The 24,001-nt window shown below is 40.3% G+C and overlaps 1 pseudogene; it reads left to right on the top strand.

Annotated features, from left to right (window-relative positions):
• Nucleotides 1-24,001, top strand: part of LOC133249629 (UDP-glucuronosyltransferase 2A3-like) — a 57,569-nt pseudogene that overhangs the window by 7,628 nt on the left and 25,940 nt on the right.

Here is a 24,001-nt window from a genome sequence, read left to right as displayed (position 1 = left end):
TCTAAGGCCCACTTGACTTCACATTCCAGGATCTGGCTCTAGGTGAGTGATCACACAGTAGTAATTATCTGGGTCATGAAGATCTTTTTTGTACAGTTCTGTATATTCTTGCCACCTCTTCTCAATATCTTCTGCTTCTCTTAGGTCCCTACCATTTCTGTCCTTTATTGAGCCCATCTTTGCATGAAATGTTCCCTTGGTATCTCTAATTTTCTTGAAGAGATCTCTAGTCTTTCCTATTCTGTTGTTTTCCTCTATTTCTTTGCAATGATTGCTGAGGAAGGTGTTCTTATCTCTCCTTGCTATTCTTTGGAACTCTGCATTCAGATGCTTATATCTTTCCTTTTCTTCTTTGCTTCTCTGCTGTTGATAGCTATTTGTAAGGCCTCCTCAGACAACCATTTTGCTTTTTTGAGTGTCTTTTCCATGGAGATGGTCTTAATCTCTGTCTCCTGTACAATGTCACGAACCTCTGTCCACAGTTCATCAGGCACTCTGTCTATCAGATCTAGTCCCTTAAATCTATTTCTCACTGCTACTGCTACTGCTAAGTCGCTTCAGTTATGTCCGACTCTGTGCAACCCCATAGATGGCAGCCCACCAGGCTCCCCCATCCCTGGGATTCTCCAGACAAGAACACTGGAGTGGGTTGCCATTTCCTTCTCCAATGCATGAAAGTGAAAAGTGAAAGGGAAGTCGCTCAGTCGTGTCCGACCCTCAGCGACCCCATGGGCTGCAGCCTTCCAGGCTCCTCCATCCATGGGATTTTCCAGGCAATAGTGCTGGAGTGGGGTGCCATTACTTCCACCGTATAATCATAAGGGATTTGATTTAGGTCATATCTGAATGGTCTAGTGGTTTCCCTACTTTCTTCAATTTGAGTTTGAATTTGGTAATAAGGAGTTCATGATCTACACCACAGTCAGCTCCTGGTCTTTTTTTTGCTGACCGTATAGAGCTTCTCCATCTTTGGCTGAAAAGAATATAATCAGTCTGATTTTTGTGTTGACCATCTGGTGATGTCCATGTGTAGAGTCTTCTCTTGTGTTGTTTGAAGAGGGTGTTTGCTATGACCAGTGCATTCTCTTCACAAAACTCTATTAGCCTTTGCCCTGCTTCATTCTGAACTCCAAGGTCAAATTTGCCTGTTACTCCAGGTGTTTCTTGACTTCCTACTTTTGCATTCCAGTCCCCTATAATGAAAGGGACATTTTTTTTGATGTTAATTCTAAAAGCTATTGTAAGTCTTCATAGAACTGTTCAACTTCAGCTTCTTCAGTGTTACTGGTTGGGGCATAGGCTTGGATTACTGTGATGTTGAATGGTTTGCCTTGGAAAGGAACAGAGATCATTCCACTGGCTGCAATGGACCTCACAGGAAGCACAATGGCTGTGACGGACTCAGGAAGCATGGCTGAGAGGAGCTACCCCACACCCAAGGTCGGGGTGGCAACCGAGAGTGCCAAGCTAGGATGGCACAGGAGTGGCTACGAGTGGAGCTAACCAACGGCTGAAGTTAGGGGCAGCGGCCAAGAGGAGCAACCCCACTTTGAAGGAGCAGCTGCAAGGGTGCAGAAGGGCTGAGAGGAGCCTCTCCACGTTCAAGGTCAGGAGGGGCGACTCATCCAAGGTAAGGAGCAGCGGCTGTGCTTTGCTGGAGTAGCTGTGAAGAGATACCCCACATTAGAGGTAAGAGGAACCCAAGTAAGATGGTAGGTGTTGTGAGAAGGCATCAGAGGGCAGACACACTGAAACAATAATCACAGAAAACTAGCCAATCTGATCACACCAACCACAGCCTTATCTAACTCAATGAAACTAAGGCATGCTGTGTGGGGCCACCCAAGACAGATGGGTCATGGTGGAGAGGTCTGACAGAATGTGGTCCACTGCAGAAGGGAATGGCAAACCACTTCAGTGTTCTTGCCTTGAGAACCCTATGAACAGTATGAAAAGGCAAAATGATAGGATACTGAAAGAGGAACTCCCCAGGTTGGTAAGTGCCCAATATGCTACTGGAGATCAGTGGAGAAATAACTCCAGAATGAATGAAGGGATGGAGCCAAAGCAAAAACAATACCCAGCTGTGGATGTGACTGGTGATAGAAGCAAGGTCCAATGCTGTAAAGAGCAATATTGCATAGGAACCTGGAATGTTAGGTCCATGAATCAAGGCAAATTCAGTTCAGTTCAGTTTAGTCGTTTTGTCGTGTCCGACTCTTTGCGACCCCATGAATCACAGCACACCAGGCCTCCCTGTCCATCACCAACTCCCGGAGTTCACTCAGACTCATGTCCATCCAGTCGGTGAGGCCATTCTGCCATCTCATCCTCTGTCGTCCCCTCTTCTTCCTGCCCCAATCCCTCCCAGTGTCAGAGTCTTTTCCAATGAGTCAACTCTTCGCATGAGGTGGCCAAAGTACTGGAGTTTCAGCTTTAGCATCATTCCTTCCAAAGAACACCCAAGGCTGATCTCATTCAGAATGGACTGGTTGGATCTCCTTGCAGTCCAAGGGACTCTCAGAGTCTTCTCCAACATCACAGTTCAAAAGTATCAATTCTTCAGCACTCAGCTTTCTTCAAGGCAAATTGGAATTGGTCAAATTGGAGATGGCAAGACTGAACACTGACATTCTAGGAATCAGCAAACTAAAATGAACTGAAATGTGTGAATTTAACTCAGATGACCATTATATCTATTACTATGGGCAGGAATCCCTTAGAACAAATAGAGTAGCCATCATGCTCAACAAGAGAGTCCAAAATGCCACATCATTACTTTTAGCATATTGAATGAGTTTTAGTAACAGTAATCTTGAGGAATAATTGACATACCCTAAAATTTCCCCACGAACTGTGATATTTACTAAGTTTACAAAGTTCAACCATTGTCTCCATGTTCTAATTTTGTAATCCCCCCAAGAAATGATTTTTTTAAAAAAAGTTTTATTAGTAAGATGGGTCTGAAATGGTATCTTAGGTTTTATTTAGATTCCCTTGGTTATTCCTGAGATTGAGTAAATTTTTATACAGGAGCTTTAGCCAGTTCATGAGCCACTTCAAGGTCCACAGCTGGTACTGAGGTCTGGATGTTTGTTACTCAACATGGAGTTTGGAATGACTCTTCTTGTGTGCCTTGACATATGGTGTTGGTGATACAATCAAAAAGAAACAGCCTGTAGCTGAGTTCTCAGAGATACAGAGCTTTTCGCCATGTCTGCAGCCAGGAACACACTCTTTGGGTCTGTAACCTTGTTGCAAACTTCCCTTCTCAAATGTCATTTTCTGTTTTGGAGTGCACCCAAATTTCACAATCTCCTATCTGGATCCCAGAGCTCCCACAAAGACACGTAGGTCTGTAGATAAACACCAGATCATTGCTGGGGAGAGTACATGAGACACATCTTATTTGATCATCCTGCTCAAAATATTTGGAAGGGTAATACTCCCTTCCCTTGTATTTCTTCTCGAGTACCTTGATTATTCTTAGCTTTCTGTTCTTTTATTATGGATTTTAAAAATTAGAAGCAAAATTCTGCAAAAATCATCAAATTTCATGAGGCTTGGGGTTTTGAAATTTTAGCAAGAATTACAAGGAATCTGTATACTGATTTGAAGAGAATGGTCATCTTTATGATTTTTGATTTCCTATCAATGAATGTGATAGCTCTTTATTTTACTATAATGGATTTCAGTAAGACATTATAATTCTAATTATAAGCAATGGCACCCCACTCCAGTCCTCTTGCCTGGAAAATCCCCTGGGCAGAGGAGCCTGGTAGGCTGCAGTCCATGGGGTCGCTGAGAGTTGGACAGGACTGAGCGACTTCACTTTCACTTTTCACTTTCACGAATTGGAGAAGGAAAAGGCAACCCACTCCAGTGTTCTTGCCTGGAGAATCCTAGGGACGGGGGAGCCTGGTGGGCTGCCATCTATGGGGTTGCACAGAGTCGGACATGACTGAAGCGACTTAGCAGCAGCAGCAAAGTTTGCATATCTTTTAAAAAATTTTTCATGAATCATAAGTCAAAGTATACATTTTAGTTATATTTTCTTTTATTCATACACAAAAATTGCAGTTGTCATTTTATCTTTTTTGTATTCATTGAAATGACAGATTCACATTTATTCTAATAACAAATCTGTATATTCTTTTGGAATAAACAGAGAATTTCAGATCATCTAAACAGACACTCAAGAGCAAAAACTCAGGATGGGAAATCACCACAGGAACCAGTGCCTGGGTAGGAACATCTGAAATGTAATTGATGAATTGCTAGAGATTCACTGTGGATAATTCTGAGAGAAAAACCCAATGGGATCCAGTCATATGTGGGTCCCCCAAATATAGTAAGTTTTACTTTCAGGAACTCAAGCAATTTTCCATATTAAAAAAAAAAAAAAAATCTCTTGCTTTCAGTGAGAGGAGGCAGAAAGGAAGCATTCTGAAAGAAGCCAGAACACTGTTCTTACCAACAAGGTCTGTCCTCAAGGTAAATTAATTGGGTGCACAATGTGCTGGGAATATTATCAGAGCCTAACTGACCTGGGGCAAGAAAAACACCTTACTCCAGGCCCCTCTAGACTCTTTCATGGAAAAAGGATATTTTAACTCCAGACCATCCTGCTCCATATAAAATGGAAAAAAAAAGAGAGAGAGAGAGAGAGAGAAATAGTTGTGAAGAGTCCAAAGACTTAGACTAATACTAAGGCTAATCCTGGAGAAGGCAATGGCACCCCACTCCAGTACTCTTGCCTGGAAAATCCCATGGACGGGGGAGCCTGGTGGACTGCAGTCCATGGGGTCTCTGGGAGTCTGACCTGACTGAGTGACTTCACTTTCACTTTTCACTTTCATGCATTAGAGAAGGAAATGGCAACCTACTCCAGTGTTCTTGCCTGGAGAATCCCAGGGACGGGGGAGCCTGGTAGGCTGCCGCCTATGGGGTCGCACAGAGTCGGACATGACTGAAGTGACTTAGCAGCAGCAGCAAGGCTAATCCTAGGACTTTAGAATGCTTCTCTGCCCAATTTACCACCACATTTTAAAAAATCCATTTACAATTCTACCCAATACAACATGTCTGGGTATCAAGAAAAAAATTACAAGGCACATCAAAAGGCAAAAACACATTTTGAGTAGACAGAGCAATCATCAGAACCAGAAATGCCAAGAATGTTGTAATTATCAAAGCAAGGATTTAAAACAACTCTGAGTAATATGCTAAGGGCTCTAATGGATAAAGTAGACAGTATGTAAGAATAGATCACCTGTATAAGCAGAGACATGCAAAACCAAAAAACAGATAAATACATTGTAACAAAAATGAATTCAAGAATGAAATTATACTAATTCTATACAGTCATTTTTAAAGGATAGAAGTTGAGGGAATAATTTCTAACACATTCTATGAGAATTGTTTTTGTTTAGTTACTAAATGCTGTCTGATTCTTTTGTAACACCATGGACTGTAGCCTCCCAGTCTCCTCTGTCCATGGGATTTTTCCAGGCAAGAATACTGGAGTGGGTAGCCATGTCCTCCTCCAGGAGAATCTTCCCAACCTAGGGAGTGAATCCATGTCTCTTACATCTCTTGCATTGGTAGAAGGGTTCTTTACCACTAGCACCACCTGGGAAGGCCTTAGTGCCCGTTAATCAATTATTTATATAATTCTCCACTGTGTTCATAACTCATTTTGTGTAATATAATTATAGGAAAAAGATGGGCAGTAAATTTTAATTCCATATTTTTGTTTTACCAGTCCTCAGTATGACATTTAGAATGTCTTAGGAAATTATATAACAAATTTTGCACACTTTTGCACAATTTTGTTCTTTTCACATTTGATTGACTTTGCATTTCACACTGTGCATAACTACTTCAAATAGAGAATTCTAATGAACACTTTAAACTTGGTCTTTCTTAAAATGTGGCCTGCAGTTTTCATCAATAACTTTACCTAAGGACTTAGTAATCAAGGCAGGATGTTACACACATAGAACAAACATGACAAGAACATAAACATATTGGTAAGAAAACTGAGGGGGTGATCTCATTTAATCTCTAACATTTTCAAGTCAATATCCTTGGAAATTGCCTCTTTACAATCAAATTGAATCATTGCATATGTTACTTCAGACATATATCCAAACACTACAGATCAGATCAGATCAGTCGCTCAGTCGTGTCCGACTCTTTGCGACTCCATGACTTGAAGCACACCAGGCCTCCCTGTCCATCACCAACTCCCGGAGTTCACTGAGACTCGCGTCCATCGAGTCAATGATACCATCCAGCCATCTCATCCTCTGTCGTCCCCTTCTCCTCTTGCCCCCAGTCCCTCCCAGCATCAGAGTCTTTTCCAATGAGTCAACTCTTCACATGAGGTGGCCAAAGTACTGGAGTTTCAGCTTTACTATCATTCCTTCCAAGGAAATCCCAGGGCTGATCTCCTTCAGAATGGACTGGCTGGATCTCCTTGCAGTCCAAGGCACTCTCAAGAGTCTTCTCCAACATGGCAGTTCAAAAGCATCAATTCTTCGGCACTCAGCCTTCTTCACAGTCCAACTCTCACATCCATACATGACCACTGGGAAAACCATAGCCTTGACTAGATGAACCTTTGTTGGCAAAGTAATGTCTCTGCTTTTGAATATGCTATCTAAGTTGGTCATAACTTTTCTTCCAAGGAGTAAGCGTCTTTTAATTTCATGGCTGCAGTCACCATCTGTAGTGATTTTGGAGCCCAGAAAAATAAAGTCTGACACTGTTTTCACTGTTTCCCCATCTATTTCCCATGAAGTGATGGGACCAGATGCCATGATCTTCGTTTTCTGAATGTTGACCTTTAAGCCAAGTTTTTCACTCTCCACTTTCACTTTCATCAAGAGGCTTTTTAGTTCCTCTTCACTTTCTGCCATAAGGGTGGTGTCATCTGCATATTTGAGGTTATTGATATTTCTCCTGGCAATCTTGATTCCAGCTTGCGTTTCTTCCAGTCCAGCGTTTCTCATGATGTACTCTGCATATAAGTTAAATAAACAGGTGACAATATACAGCCTTCATGTACTCCTTTTCCTATTTGGAACCAGTCTGTTGTTCCTTGTCCAGTTCTAACTGTTGCTTCCTGACCTGCATACAAATTTCTCAAGAGGCAGATCAGGTGGTCTGGTAGTCCCATCTCTTTCAGAATTTTCCACCGTTTATTGTGATCCACACAGTGAAAGGCTTTGGCATAGTCAATAAAGCAGAAATAGATGTTTTTCTGGAACTCTCTTGCTTTTTCCATGATCCAGCAGATGTTGGCAATTTGATCTCTGGTTCCTCTGCCTTTTCTAAAATAAGCTTGAACATCAGGAAGTTCACAGTTCACATATTGCTGAAGCCTGGCTTGGAGAATTTTGAGCATTATTTTACTAGCGTGTGAGATGAGCGCAGTTGTGCGGTAGTTTGAGCATTCTTTGGCCTTGCCTTTCTTTGGAATTGGAATGAAAACTGACCTTTTCCAGTCCTGTGGCCACCGCTGAGTTTTCCAAATGTGCTGGCATATTGACTGCAGCACTTTCACAGCATAGTCTTTCAGGATTTGGAATAGCTCAACTGGAATTCCATCACCTCCACTAGCTTTGTTCATAGTGATGCTTTCTAAGGCCCACTTGACTTCACATTCCAGGATGTCTGGCTCTAGGTCAATGACCACACCATCGTGATTATCTGGGTCATGAAGATCTTTTTTGTACAGTTCTTCTGTGTATTCTTGCCATCTCCTCTTAATATCTTCTGCTTCTGTTAGGTCTATACCATTTCTGTCCTTTATCGAGCCCGTCTTTGCATGAAATGTTCCTTTGGTATCTCTGATTTTCTTGAAGAGATCCTTAGTCTTTCCCATTCTGTTGTTTTCCTCTATTTCTTTGCATTGATCACTGAAGAAGGCTTTCTTATCTCTTCTTGCTATTCTTTGGAACTCTGCATTCAGATGTTTATATCTTTCCTTTTCTCCTTTGCTTTTCGCTTCTCTTCTTTTCACAGCTATTTGTAAGGCCTCCCCAGACAGCCATTTTGCATTTTTGCATTTCTTTTCCATGGGAATGGTCTTGATCCCTGTCTCCTGTACAATGTCACGAACCTCATTCCATAGTTCATCAGGCACTCTATCAGATCTAGGCCCTTAAATCTATTTCTCACTTCCACTGTATAATCATAAGGGATTTGATTTAGGTCATACCTGAATGGTCTACTGGTTTCCATACTTTCTTCAATTTCAGTCTGAATTTGGCAATAAGGAGTTCATGGTCTGAGCCACAGTCAGTTCCTGGTCTTGTTTTTGCTGACTGAATAGAGCTTCTCCATCTTTGGCTGCAAAGAATATAATCAATCTGATTTCGGTGTTGACCATCTGGTGATGTCCATGTATAGAGTCTTCTCTTGTGTTGTTGAAAGAGGGTGTTTGTTATGACCAGTGCATTTTCTTGGCAAAACTCTATTAGTCTTTGCCATGCTTCATTCCGTATTCCAAGGCCAAATTTGCCTGTTACTCCAGGTGTTTCTTGACTTCCTACTTTTGCATTCCAGTCCCCTCTAATGAAAAGGACATCTTTTTGGGATGTTAGTTCTAAAAGGTCTTGTAGGTCTTCATAGAACCGTTCAACTTCAGCTTTTTCAGTGTTACTGGTTGGGGCATAGACTTGGATTACTGTGATATTGAATGGTTTGCCTTGGAAACAAACAGAGATCATTCTGTCATTTTTGAGATTACATCCAAGTACTGCATTTCGGACTCTTTTGTTGACCATGATGGCCACTCCATTTCTTCTGAGGGATTCCTGTCCGCAGTAGTAGGTATAATGGTCATCTGAGTTAAATTCACCCATTCCAGTCCATTTCAGTTTGCTGATTCCTAGAATGTCAACATTCACTCTTGCCATCTCTTGTTTGACCACTTCCAATTTGCCTTGATTCATGGACCTGACATTCCAGGTTCCTATGCAATATTGCTCTTTACAGCATTGGACCTTGCTTCTAACACCAGTCACATCCACAGCTGGATTTTGTTTTTGCTTTGGCTCCATTCCTTCATTCTTTCTGGAGTTATTTCTCCACTGATCTCCAGTAGCATATTGGGCACCTACTGACCTGGGGAGTTTTTCTTTCAGTATCCTATCATTTTGCCTTTTCATACTATTCATGGGGTTCTCAAGGCAAGAATACTGAAGTGGTTTGCCATTCCCTTCTCCAGTGGACCACATCTGTCAGATCTCTCCACCATGACCCGCCCATTTTGGGTTGCCCCATGGGCATGGCTTAGTTTCATTGAGTTAGACAAGGCTGTGGTCCTAGTGTGATTAGATTGACTAGTTTGAGTATGGTTTCAGTGTGTCTGCCCTCTGATGCCCTCTTGCAACACCTACCGTCTTACTCGGGTTTCTCTTACCTTGGGCGTGGAGTATCTCTTCATGGCTGCTCCAGCAAAGCGCAGCCAATGCTCCTTACCTTGGATGAGGGGTATCTCGTCACCGCCGCCCTTCCTGACCTTCAATGTGGGATAGCTCCTCTAGGCCCTCCTGCACCCGCGCAGCCATGGCTCCTTGGATGTGGGGTTACTCCTCCCACCTGCTGCCCTTGGCCTCAGGCGTGGGGGCGTGGGGTAGCTCCTAAACACTACAAAGTAGTAACAATTCTAAAAACAGGTTATCCATCCTAGGGAATATTTGATCACCAACTTTGAATAGAACCCTCAAGAAAGGAGCATTCAATTTTCTTTACTTAGGTGTAAAACAAGTTTTCCGTGTATATAAGTGATTGACTGGATACTTGCTAATACATGTTTTTTTCTCCATAATTTTCTAAAATTAATACTTGGATTTTTTCTCTTTCAAAAAACATCACTGAGAGATAACACTCAAATAAGTGTGTGATATTAGTAATGCATGCATGTGTACTCTACATTCCAGAGATGATTGTATTAGGTATAAGTTATTCAGTGATTTCCTACTGAGAAAACAATGGAAAATCAATGAAGTCATGGTATTTGACTCAGCAAGATAAGGTAAACTGATATTTGTGAGATTCTTCAACAGTGAAAGTGAACAAGCAGCAGTGAAAGCTGAAACAAGCTGAAAAGTAGAAATAGAGGCCGAATGGAAATTAGAAAACCACTGAGAGTTGACTTAGTGTTAATAAGCTAGAACTACTCTGTCATCTGCATTTAACTGGGGAGAAACAATGAGTACTAAATTCATCGGTACTTGGAGTAGTGATTAAAATTTTTGATTGAATTTATTTCCTGAAAGAACTTATTTTTGTCAAAGAATTGCATTTTTATTTGATTTTGCTGAATTTATTTTTATTTTACACATTACTGTTCTTTCACTATCCAAACATTCTTTCTGCCTCCTTCCCACCTCCCATCCTTGTCTTCTATCCTTTTTCCTTTGTTCCTTCCCTCCCTGAATTCCTTCTTCCTTATTCCTTTGCATTTCCTTTCCTTTTAACATCTAGATGTGATAAGAAATTTAGAGAAACCACATTTATTGGTTTCCCCTGTAACGCATCAGAAAATCAATGCTGCAATTTTCCCCCAGCAAGTATGTATGCTAATACCTTGGAGCAAACTTTATTTTCTCCAAGAAGACCCACTATGCTATGTGAGACCATGGGAAAAGCAGAAATTTGGCTCATCAGGACCTATTGGGATTTTTAATTTCCTCGCCCATACTTACCGAATTTTGAGTTTGTAGGAGGTTTGTATTGTAAATCTGCCAAACCATTACCTCGGTGAACTTGGTGAAGATCGCTCAGTCACGTCCGACTCTTTGCGACCCCATGGACTGTAGCCTACCAGGCTCCTATGTCCATGGTATTTTCCAGACAATAGTACTGGAGTGGATTGGCATTTCCTTCTCCAGGGAACTTCCCGACCCAGGGATCGAAGCCGGGTCTCCCACATTGTAGACAGACGCTTAACCGTCTGAGCCACCAGGGAAGTCATTTCCTAAGGTAAGTCTATTACAGTAAAGGGATTTTTTGTGTGTCTTTTATGATAAAATCTTTATTGTCCTTTAAAGTTTATGTTTCAATAACAGAGATATGCTGCTGAATGTGTTCAGTTTACTACTCCAAATATATTTTCAAAACCACTGGGGTCTCATATGAATGTTGTTACCTTTTTTTTTCCCTTTACATTGATATTTAAGCAGAAGAATGAAGTCTTCCAAGTGACACGTTAAAAAATATAAGTGTGTTCATATATTTACAGATATTGGATTGAAAGAACCTTGGAAATCACTAAGGAGCCTGCTGTAGTCTTCCTAACAAGCATGATGGACTTATGAATAGGGGTATTTATTATGATCACCTGAGTGATAAGTTGCTTTAGTGAGTCTTGAGCAGACTCTTACTACAGACTTTGGTCAGTAAGAAGGTTGTGTGTTGCTGGAAGACGTGAAATCAGACAGGGCTTCTTGGATAGCAATGGACTTTACTCAGCCAGGAAAGAGTTGAAAAAAGTTTTCTGATATGACAATGAATTCAATTTCAAATTCACTTTAAGAAGTGAAAATAATTTTCTGGTGAAGATTTCTAGAAACTGTCTGGTTAATACAAAGTTTCAGTCTCATCAGAGAGCATAAGAAATAAATCGGGAGTCATCAACATAAATTAGAAACCATAAAACTGAGAAACCTAAATGTTGAATTGGTTCTTTATGACCATAATATTGGGTATTTTAGGGTGAAAAAGAAAATCATATATCTATATTTCAATGTTATTAAAGAATAAATATGAGCTGCCAGAAACATTGGAAGGAAACACTTAGAAGTAAAAGGAAATAAGAGGTAAACATAGAAAGAATATTGTGCTATATCAATAGGCAGTGAGGAGACAGATATTCATTAACCTGGGTGTAAGTGATCTGGTAAAGGATCTGCCCATGATATGGGAAACCTCAGTTCAATTCCTGGGTCTGGAATATTCCCTGGAGCAGAGATAGGCTCCAGTATTGAGCTTCCCTGGTGGTGCAGATGCTAAAGAATCTGCCTGCAATGTGGGAGACCTGGGTTCAATCCTTGAGTTGGGAAAATTCCCTGGAGGATGACATGGCAACCCACTCCGTATTATTGCATGGAGAATCCTCATGGACAGAGGAGACTGGTGGGCTGCAGTCCATGGGGTCACAAAGTTGCTTACATGAGAGAGCAACTAAGCACAGCACAGCACGGGTAAATGAGCATAATCTCTGTAGGAGATAGCAGGTTAAGAGGTATTCCCCGGAGAGTTCCTGATTTTTGGTAAGGGTATCATTGATACTGAAGTTTAAATTTTCACTTCATTTGGAGGAGAACAGATGCATATATGTGTGTGGCTGAGTCCCTTTTTGCCCACCTGAAAATATAACAATATTGTTGGTCTGCTGTACTGCAATATAAAATAAGACATTAAAAATTGTTTTAAATGAAATTTGTTAACTACAAATTGGCACTTACCAAGAGCATTGCCAATGACTGAACAACAAGGCATTTGCCATCTGCCTCTACTGAGATTGAATCCCATGCTGCTACAGCTGTTGATCTTCAACAATCCCTGAGGGAGTTCAGGATGGACTGAGGCACCCTGTGCTCCAGGGAATCTGGTGGGACAAGTCTTTAGATAGTTGGAGGTTTTTAGGAACAGATTTTATGATCTCAATCCTTACATCTCCTCATAGCTAGAGAAGCACTAAATCCCTCCATGGTGACATCAGAACCTCATGACTAACAAAAAACCTTTTGTAAATTGGATACTTCATGATATTGAAGTCCCCCTTCGCCAAAACCTTATATATTGACTTTCCCCCACTGCCGCTTTGGAGCAGTCTCTTAGGGCTATCTGAGATGCTGCCTCCTGGGCTGCAGTCCTCATTTTGCCCAAAATAAAACTTAACTCACAACTCTCAAGTTGTACATCTTTTTTAGTCGACAAATTTCACTTCAGGATTCTGAATATGTTTTCATACCAATCAAGTTATAGCTGAAGACAACAAGCTCTATTGACTTATTACTGGAGGTAATAATACATTATCTTAAATAGTTAAAGGAACAGAAAGAGACATGATGTATTCCATGGCTCACCAGATAATACCATGCCACACTATTACATTTATCCTTCCACCCCCAACTTTTCACATGCAATTTCAGAAAAATAACAGACATGCTTCATAAGAGCAGGAAATTATTCTATTCTAAACCCAATTATTAATATAGATACTGGAGTAATATGAATACCAATCACGGCTTATGTCTCTGATGAAAAAATTATACCAGTCACAGAATAGAAAAGAACTGGGAGTTAAATCAAGACTCCTAATGAAACATGGTATAAGTGTGTAACTTTTAATATATCTGTGTGTGTGTAATTTTTTTTTTCAATCACTGTTTAGGGAAATGAGTCAAAATGGTAAAACACCAATTCCTAGGATATCAGATATTCTCTTAACATTAGCTAAGCTAAAAATAGCAGTCTACATTTGTTTATGGCACTGTCCTTCCCCTGGTAATTTTACTAGCTTTAAATTGAGAAACATCATTAATTGTAGGGTGACTATAAATATTTACAAAGAAATAACACATCTTGAGAGGGTGACATTCACATATACTCCATTTCTTAAAAGATCCTTTTTAGCCCTATTAATAAGTGAAGCAATAAAGGTGAGTAAAGTATCCTGAACTAATAACAGGAAGTTAGATCAAGTTATTTAAAATATATTGCCTATAAACTGGTATGCTACAAATTTTAAAAGTCTAGTTTGAAACCCTTCTTGGGCTTCCTTACAAAGAATATCTTTATAAATTTGCGAACAGGTCTGTTGGTTCATAAAATTAATTTTGAGAGGTGGGTGGCTCCAACAGTAAAGAATCTGCCTGCAATGCAGAAGACCTGGGTTTGATCCCTGGATCAGGAAGATCCCCTGGAGAAGGGAGTGGCAACCCACTCCAATATTCTTGCCTGGAGAATTCCATGGACAGAGGAGTTTGATAGGCTACAGTCCATGAGCTTGCAAGAATTAGACACAATTGAGTGACTAACACACACACCATGAGAACATCTGGGTCTTATCACTTATTCATTTTGGGTAATGATTTGGTTCCATGTCTTTAGGTATAATCACTCATTATATACTTAAGCCATCATTTTCAGAAACACATTTCCTCTTAAGCAGACTAGATGGCTCTAGGTGGCAGGAGACAGACTCAGTCTAACAGTGTCTCTCACAAATCTCTCAAGTCTGCCTATCTGGAGGTGTAGAAGAGCCTCCACTAGGATCCTGCACTTGTGTAACAGAGAGAAATTTATCCCTGCAGGAAATGGAAGAATTTGTTCAAAGTTCAGGCGAATATAGTATTGTGATGTTTCCTCTGGGGTCAGTGGTCACATACTTCACAGAAGAAAAGGCCAATCGCATTGCCTCAGGCCTCGCCCAGATTCTAGAGAAGGTTAGTTCAAACTCCAATCCTTGTGAGTAGCACTTTGCAAACTGGAGAAAATGTGTAGCTAATAGTACTCTTAAGATGAAAGTTGTAACTCATCCTTTACTGAGCAGAACTGGTACCACCTTTAAGTAAAAATGTCTCAAAACATTTAAATGTATGTGGGGCACATTTTACCATTTGCCTCCAGACTCTTCACATTACTATGAAAATACATCTTTTTAGGAAATCACTTATTTTCAATGAAAAAGAGATGAAAATGTTAAGATTCTAGTAACTTTTTATTGTTTGAAATCTTATGACTTGTACTGATTCTTTCCAAAAGTTCTCAGAGGTGTCAGCTCCAAGGTCCAGGAAAAGAGAGGTAACACATAGAAAGGAATCACACTCAAGAATATTCTTTATATCGCTAGGCTTTATTAAGACTTAAAGTGTAGTTGGTTTAGAAATAGAAGCCTAATCTTTCTAAGTTGAATTTTCTATAGTTAGAACAATTAAAAATCCTAATGCAATTGAAGAAGGAATTCTTAGGGCCTGGACTTCATCTTAGGCCTGTTCATGCTGATCACGCTCGGCCACCCTTCCAATGGACTCTGAACTCTGTGTTTAGTGCCTATGAAAACAACAACAGAAGGATAAGACCCCCTCCAGACAGGGGAACCTTGAAGATCATAACTAGGTTACTCATCGCCTAAGAGAAAACACACTAATCACCCCTTCCTCCAGACAGGCCATAAATTTTTCTGTATCTATCGGAGTGTAACCTCGGGCTTATTGATTATTGGCTAATTGTTTGACTGTTTGAGCACATGAGCACATAGCACATGAATCATGGGGTTATTGGGATTGTATTTTCCTCTGTTTATGTAAGTCTCAAGGAATTTGGGGAGGTGGGTTCAGACATGTGCACATGGGGTATGAAAGATTTTCACAAATGCTGGTCGGGGCCCTTGGCTAAGAGGAGACTCTGCCTTGGGCCCGTGGGTGTAATAAACTGCACTGCACTATCTGCATTGTCCTTCTGAGTGAGTTTGTTTCCTGGAATGCGTGGCTACAACACTATTGTCAAACGGTGTATATTTTCTTCTTTATTGCATTCAATTAACTTTGTTTATTCTAGATTTCTACTCTTCATATATTCCCACTCACGAAATACCCTGTCTTTATATTTTTACTTCCCTGGTGGCTCAGATGGTAAAAGCACTTGTTTGCAATGCAGGAGACCCAGATTCGATCCCTTGGTTGGGAAGATCCCCTGGAGGAGGAAATGGCAACCCACTCCAGTACTCTTGCCTGGAAAATTCCATGGATGGAGGATACATGGATGGAGGATACAGACCATGGGGTCACAAAGAGTCGGACATGACTGAGTGACTTCACTTTCACATAAAACTCTATAATTGTACTAATTAGGCCTGTTAAAACTCTGTATTTTTAATTTTAGCTGTTCTATTAAAAAGTTTGCTACCTATTAGTATTTAATCTGAAATTCTTCATGCAGAGTTTCAAAAAGAAAAAATTACTTAACAAAAAATTAGCATCCTAATGAAAAGTTGTTGCTGAACCATGAAAGACGCTGGGATTCTTGGCCTCCAGAGAAGAATTCAATCCGGAGCCAGGGACGAGGCTTAATCGATCAGAGCTTTTGTGTAATAAAGTTTTATTAAAGTATAAAAGAGATAGAGAAAACTTCTGACATAGACATCAGAAGGGGGCAGAAATAGTGCCCCCCTGCTGGTGTTTAGCCAGATGTTATATAGCTACTAGCAGTCAGCTAATTAGAGAAAAGCAATGTCTCAAAACTCAGAGACTGGCACCAGTCCCCTCACCCACAACATGCATTTTGTGATAACATTGGCACCAGGTGAGTCATCTGGGGTCATAAAACGATTGGCATGAATCTTGAAGAAAGGCAGGTTTCCAAGTAAATACAGAGTTCCATTAACATAGATTAGGAGAACAATGTATGAGGAAAACATACTGGTTTGTCAAGTTTGTTCTGAGTCTTAGGGGAACCCACTCGAAGACAAGAGTCTAGGGTAAATGCGTAGTTCGTTAACATAGCTGAAGACAAACATTTCCAAACAAGGATTAAGAATAACACATTGGTTAGCTCAAGGTTTGAGAAAAGTGAAGTTCAGCTGGAGCCAGGTGTCATCATGGCAACACAGATTTTCAAAAGAAACCTCTTTTTAAATTTGTATGGAGAAGCAGAAAAAATCTAACACTTGTATGTTTCCTCCTTCCACTTAAAGTGAAAGTGAAGTCACTCAGTCCTGTCCGACTCTTTGGGACCCCATGGACTGTAGCCCCAGGCTCCTCTGTCCATGGGAATTTCCAGGCAAGAATACTGGAGTGGGTTGCCATTTCCTCCTCCAGGGGATCTTCCTGACCCAGGGATTGAGCCTGGGTCTCCCGCTTTGTAGGCAGACACTTTTACTGTCTGGCCACCAGGGAAGTCAGTCCTGCCACTTAAGAGAGAGATAAAATATGTCTGACACTTGTAGACTATTTCCTCCGTTTACAGACCTCTAGCCTTCCTGCCTGTTACCCTCTTACTAACCAGCTACTTCATTAAATAATAGAGTATAAGCAAATCCTCTATCTCATCCCCCCTTAAAAACCAAACTGACAGTATCTATACAATATTGAAATGGGCTAGAATAGTATGATTTAAGAAAACTAACAAGAGAATTGTTTTAACAGCTTTTCTTCAGTTCAGTTCAGCCTCTCAGTCGTGTCCGACTCTTTGCGACCCCATGAATCGCAATATGCCAGGTCTCCCTGTCCATCACCAACTCCCGGAGTTCACTCAGACTCACGTCCATCGAGTCAGTGATGCCATCCAGCCATCTCATCCTCTGTTGTCCCCTTCTCCTCCTGCCCCCAATCCCTCCCAGCATCAGAGTCTTTTCCAATGAGTCAACTCTTCACATGAGGTGGCCAAAGTACTGGAGTTTCAGCTTTAGCATCAGTCCTTCCAAGGAAATCCCAGGGCTGATCTCCTTTAGAATGGACTGGTTGGATCTCCTTGCAGTCCAAGGGACTCTCAAGAGTCTTCTCCAACACCACAGTTCAAAAGCATCAATTCTTTGGCACTCAGCTTTCTTCACAGTCCAACTCTCACATCCATACATGACCACTGGAAAAACCATAGCTAGCCTTAACTAGACAGACCTTTGTTGGCAAAGTAATGTCTTTGCTTTTCAATATGCTATCTAGGTTGGTCACAACTTTTCTTCCAAGGAGTAAGCGTGTTTTAATTTCACAGCTTAAGTCCCCATAAACAGACTTATTAAAATAAGCTTTACCTCTAGTGATTGAAGAAGCACAGATTCAATAAATGATTCAAACATCTTAAAAAAAAAAGAGAGAGAGACAGAAGAGAGAGAGAGACAGAGAAAGATAGAAAACAGGAGAGAAAAAGAAAGGAAGGAAGGAAGTGAGGGAAGGGAAAAACACAGCAAATCAGTCAAAAACCAGACAATAAAAATTTAAAGCTAATTATATTTTTGGAAAACATTACATTTGAAACTTAAGAGTTCAGATGCCCTCATGACAAGTAAATTTACATAGTAATATTTGTTTTAATGCCTTTTAACACTCACCTTGTGTCTAAACTCATCCTGTGTATTTTCTATTTTTCACTTACAATGCCACTTTCCAAAGACCTTCAAAAAAAAGAATAGACAAATAGCTTTACTTAATCTCAATGTTTGCAAACTACCTCTTTTGTATTGATATGCTCCTCTTCAACTTTTAGTTCTCTCAAACTAAATGGCTCAGACGGTAAAGTGTCTGTCTGCAATGCAGGAGACTCAGGTTCAATCCCTAGGTTGGGAAGATCCCCTGGAGAAGGAAATGGCAGCCCACTCCAGTACTCTTGCCTGGAAAATCCCGTGGACAGAGAAGCCTGGTAGGCTACTCTGTCCATGGGGTCGCAAAGAGTCATACACGATTGAGCCACTTTACTGTCACTTTCACTTTCACTTTCTCAACTCTTATAGAAAGTAAAACCAGCTACAAGTATATGTGAGTGGGGTTACCCACACAGAAGAAATGCGGGTTTGTGCGCCACCTGCCGGTCATTCAGGGCAGAACAGGGTGAATTTAGAGGATATGCGTGCCTCTCACCCTACTGGCTGAGATGTTAAGTCCCTCTGTCTGTCAACGCCCCCAGATACTTTGCTGATGGCACTAGTGATGCTCTGCTCCAGCCATGCCTGCTTTCCTGTCTGGGACATGCCTCACTTCTTGGAGCCAATACGTGTGGAATAAATGAGTCAGCATTTTAGGCTACTATAGTGAAAAAAAAAAAAAAATCACCTTTATCCTGTCTCATCAGATTTTCCTCCACTGGATATTCATCCTGTTAGGCACAGAGAACTGCAACTCTGCTTAGAATAAAATCCTACTTGATAAAGTACTGTGCTATCTTGATCATAATCACAAATTAAACTAAAGAATAGATGGGGAAACAGTGGAAACAGTGTCAGATTTTATTTTTTGGGGCTCCAAAATCACAGCAGATGGTGATTGCAGCCATGAAATTAAAAGATACTTACTCCTTGGAAGGAAAGTTATGACTGACCTAGATAGCATGTTCAAAAGCAGAGACATTACTTTGCCAACAAAGGTCCATCTAGTCAAAGCTATAGTTTTTCCAGTGGTCATGTATGGATGTGAGAGTTGGATTGTGAAGAAAGCTGAGCACAGAAGAATTGATGCTTTTGAACTGTGGTGTTGGAGAAGACTCTTGAGAGTCCTTTGGACTGCAAGGAGATCCAACCAGTGCATTCTAAAGGAGATCAGCCCTGGGATTTCTTTGGAAGGACTGATGCTAAAGCTGAAACTCCAGTACTTTGGCCATGTCATGCAAAGAGTTGACTCATTGGAAAAGACTCTGATGCTGGGAGGGATTGGGGGCAGAAGGAGAAGGGGACGACAGAGGATGAGATGGCTGGATGGCATCACTGACTCGATGGACGTGAGTCTGAGTGAACTCCGGGAGTTGGTGATGGACAGGGAGGCCTTGCGTGCTGCAATTCATGGGGTCGCAAAGAGTCAGACATGACTGAGCTACTGAACTGAACTGAAAATGAAGTGAAAAATATTTCGTATTGTCCCATTTGGGAATTGAAGTACAGAGTCGACTCCAAGAAAGCAGGGGCTATCTGAAGCTGTGGAATACAACCATCACTTTTTGTTGCTTATCAGGGAAGGAATAAAACTGTGCTTTTCTTTCATTTAGCAATTCCTCTCAAAATATAAAGGAATAAGGAAGAAATTTATGCTCACGACCCTCTCTATTCAATTGTATTTTATGCACAAGAGAGTAATTGGCATTCATACCAGTTATAAAATAGCTGAAAATATATTTTATTACCTCCTATTGTTTCATAATCTGTTCTTTGAGGTGTTATTCAACTCTCAAGTTCTCACTTTACTTAAACTCTCTACTTCTTTTGAATTATGTGTAATGCCTAATTACATTGTAAGTCCATCATTTTTGTGTATTTTTCCCTAATGTTGTTCAAGTTGTTAAGTCACATTTTTCATCTTGGTTTCAGTGTTTGCTCCAAATGTGAATACATACATTTTAAAATGTATTTCCAGGTTATCTCAGACTCAGTTGTTTTTATTCAGACACAAAACTCGGAGCATAGTTATAACATTCAATGCACATTACTGAAACATGAACGTCAGGAGGTAGGAGAGAAGGTACGCTCAGATGAAATATTGTGCAGCTTTTCTAGAGGAACTAGTCTGTGAAAACCATCTGTTAAAAGCCCTGCTACTGCTGCTAAGTCACTTCAGTCGTGTCCAACTCTGTGCGACCCCAGAGACGGCAGCCCACCAGGCTCCCCCGTCCCTGGGATTCTCCAGGCAAGAACACTGGAGTGGGTTGCCATTTCCTTCTCCAATGCATGAAAGTGAAAAGTGAAAGGGAAGTCGCTCAGTCGTGTCCGACTCTTCGTGATCCCATGGACTGCAGCCTACCAGGCTCCCCCGTTCATGGGATTTTCCAGGCAAGAGTACTGGAGTGGGGTACCATTGCCTTCTCCAGTTAAAAGCCCTAGAGACAAGCTTTTCTAGACAAAGAAGTCAATGTATTCATTTCCAAAGGAAAGACACTCAATATTTGCCATGTATGCATTCTGAAAAGTCACCCTTGTGGTCCATTTTCCACTCCCACCCATATTCCAGTCCAGAGATTTTTGTTTAGATACATATTCAAGTCATAATTTTCATGACATGGTAAATTTCATCAGGAGCAAGGGAGGGGAAAGGGAGTTAAGAAGCTTCAGCAGGCCTTGCCATGATATTTTGTTTCTCAAAAATGATGATCTTGATGTCTAATTGTTTTGCTATTACCAAGTTGTTAATTGTTGATAATTTAGTTTATTTTACTAAATATCAAATTGGTAAATTCTATAATTTTAAAAAATTCTACTTCTCTTTATTAAAGGCTTATAATTTTATTGTTGATTTGGGAGCATTGCTGTAAAAATTATAAATACACTTAGAATATTCCAAGAAAACACTTGAAATTGTTTATTTTACAATGCCTTAACATGAATCCTAAACTTAATTCTAAGTCTGAAATTATCTGAGTATAAAAGTGTTTAGTGTACAGTGTGTATATATAATATATTTATATTCCATTTTTTTATTTAAAAGAATTAAGGAATACAAGGATTATACTTAAATACATACATATAGCAACTTTGGTTACTCATAATATTCTAACATAACGATCATAAAGCAGTAGGGTTCTGCTGTATTGTTCAGTCGCTAAGTCATGTCCCACTCTTGACCCCATGGACTACAGCATGGGGCTCCTCTGTCCTTCACTATCTCCTGGAGTTTGCTCAGATTCATGTCCATTGAGTAGGTGATGCTATCTAATCATTTCATCTTCTGTAGCCCCCTTCTCCTCCTGCCCTCAATCTTTCCCAGCATCAGGGTCTTTTCCATTGAGTCAGCTCTTTGCATCAGGTGGCCAAAGTATTGGAGCTTCAGCTTCAGTGTCAATTCTTCCAATGACTATTCAGAATTGATTTCCTTTAGGATTGACTGGTTTGATCTCCTTGCTGTGTAAGGGACTCTCAAGAGTATTTTCCACCACCACAGTTCAAAAGCATCAATTTTTTGGTGCTCAGCTTTATTTATGGTCCAACTCTCACATCCGTACATGACTACTGGAAAAATCATAGTTTGAGTAAATGGACCTTTGTCGGGAAAAGTAATGTCTCTGCTTTTTAATATGTCTAGGTTTGTCATAGCTTTTCTTCCAAGGAGCAGTTGTCTTTTACTTTCATGTCTGTACTCACCAACTGCAGTGATTTTGAAACCCAAGAAAATAAAGTTTCTCACTGTTTCCATTGTTTCGCCACCTATTTGCCATGAATTGATGGGACCAGATCTTCCCTTGGGCTTCCCTTGTAGCTCAGCTGGTAAAGAATCTGCCTGCAATGCAGGAGACCTGGGTTTAATACCTGGGTTGGGAAGATCCCCTAGAGAAGGGAAAGCCTACTGACTCCAGTGTTCTGGCCTGGAGAATCCCATGTGTCGCAAAGAGTTGAACACAACTGAGCAAATTTCACTTTGATATGTCTTCTTGATGGGACCTGATGACATGATCTTAGTTTTCTGAATGTTGAGTTTTAAGCCAACTCTTTCACTCTCTTCTTTCACTTTCATCAAGAGGTTCTTTAGTTCCTCTTCATTTTCTACCATAAAGGTGGTGTCATTTGCATGTCTGAGGTTATTGATATTTCTCCTGGCAATCTTGATTCCAGCTTGTGCTTCATCCAGCCTAGCATTTTGCATGATGTACTCTGCATAGAAGTTAAATAAGCATGGTGACAATATACATCCTTGACCTATTCCATTCCCAATTTGGAACGTGTCCATTTTTCCATGTCTGGTTCTAACTGCTACTTCTTGACTTGCATACAGATTTCTCAGGAGGCAGGTAAGATGGTCTGGTATTCCCATTTCTTTAAGAGTTTTGCACAGTTTGTTGTGATCCACACAATTCATTACTTTAACACAGTTAATGAAGCAGAAGTTTTTCTGGAATTCTCTTTCTTATCCTATGATCCAATGGATGTTGGCAATTTGAATTCTGATTCCTCTGCCTTTTCCAGATCCAGCTTGTACATTTGGAAATTCTCGGTTCACATACTGCTAAAGCCTAGCCTGAAGGATTTTGAGCATAAACTTGCTGGCATGTGAAATGAGCAGACTTGCTTGGTAGTTTGAACATCCTTTGGCATTGCTCTTCTTTGGGATTAAAATGAAAACTGACCATTTCCAATCCTATGGCCACTGCCCAGTTTTCCAAATTTCCTGACATATTGAGTGCAGCATTTAATATTATCATTTCTTAGAATTTTAATTATCTCAGCTGGAATTCCATAACCTCCGGTAGTTTTGTTCAGAGTAATGCTTCTTAAGGCCCACTTGATGGACTACATCACATTCCAGTATGTCCAGCTCAAGTTAGTGACCACACCATCATGATTATCCAGGTCATTAAGACCTTTTTTAATAGCTCTGTTTATTCTTGGCACCTCTTCTTAATCTCTTCTGCTTCTTTCAGGCCCCTATAATCTCTCTCCCTTATCATACCCATCCTTGAATGAAATGTTCCCTCAATATCTCCAATGTTTTTGAAGAAATCTCTAGTCTTTCCCATTGTATTGTTTTCTTTGCACTGTTCATTTAAGGAGGCCTTCTTATCTCTCCTTGCTATTCTCTGGAACTCTGTATTCAGTTGTATATACCTTTTCCCTTCTCCCTTACCTTTGCCTCTCTTCTTTCCTTAGCTATTTTGAAGCCTCCTCAAACAATCAATTTTCCTTCATGCATTTCTTTTTCTTGGTCACTATCTCCTGTACAATGTTATGTATTCTCATCCATGGTTCTTCAAGCACTCTGTCACCTGATCTAATCCCTTGAATCTATTCATCATCTCCACTGACTAATCATAAGGGATTTGACTTAAGTCATAGCTGAATGGCTAGGTGGTTCCCCTACTGTCTTCAGTTTAAGTCTTAATTTTGCAATAAGGAGTTCATGATCTGAGACACAGTCAACTACATGTTTGTTTGTTTTTTGTTGCTGACTGTATAGAGTTTTCCATGTTTGGCATTAAAGAACATAATCAATCTGATTTTGATATTGACCACCTGGTAATGTCCATGTGTAGAGTCATCTCTTGGGTTATTGATAATGGGGCTTTGCTATGACCAGTGTCTTCTCTTGATAAAATTCTGTTAGCCTTTGCCCTGCTTCACATTGTAATCCAAGCCCAGATTGCCTGTTATTTCAGGCAGCATGGTAGAATTAACAGTATGGTCTAGGCTGTTGCAATGTATTCTCTTTCAGTCTACTTTCTTCATCTTATATATGTACTTGAGTTTTAAAATAGTATTTGAGTTTAAAATAGTTTGTATAAATTTAAATGAATAATTTTTTATAATCTTCATTACACATTTATATTAGTATTGTGAAATGAAAATATCTAACTT

Source organism: Bos javanicus, chromosome 6 (assembly GCF_032452875.1).
Source record: "Bos javanicus breed banteng chromosome 6, ARS-OSU_banteng_1.0, whole genome shotgun sequence".
In the NCBI taxonomy this organism is placed as follows: domain Eukaryota; kingdom Metazoa; phylum Chordata; class Mammalia; order Artiodactyla; family Bovidae; genus Bos; species Bos javanicus.
The sequence above is the reverse complement of the archived record's forward strand: the minus strand, read 5'-3'. Positions and strand labels throughout refer to the sequence as shown.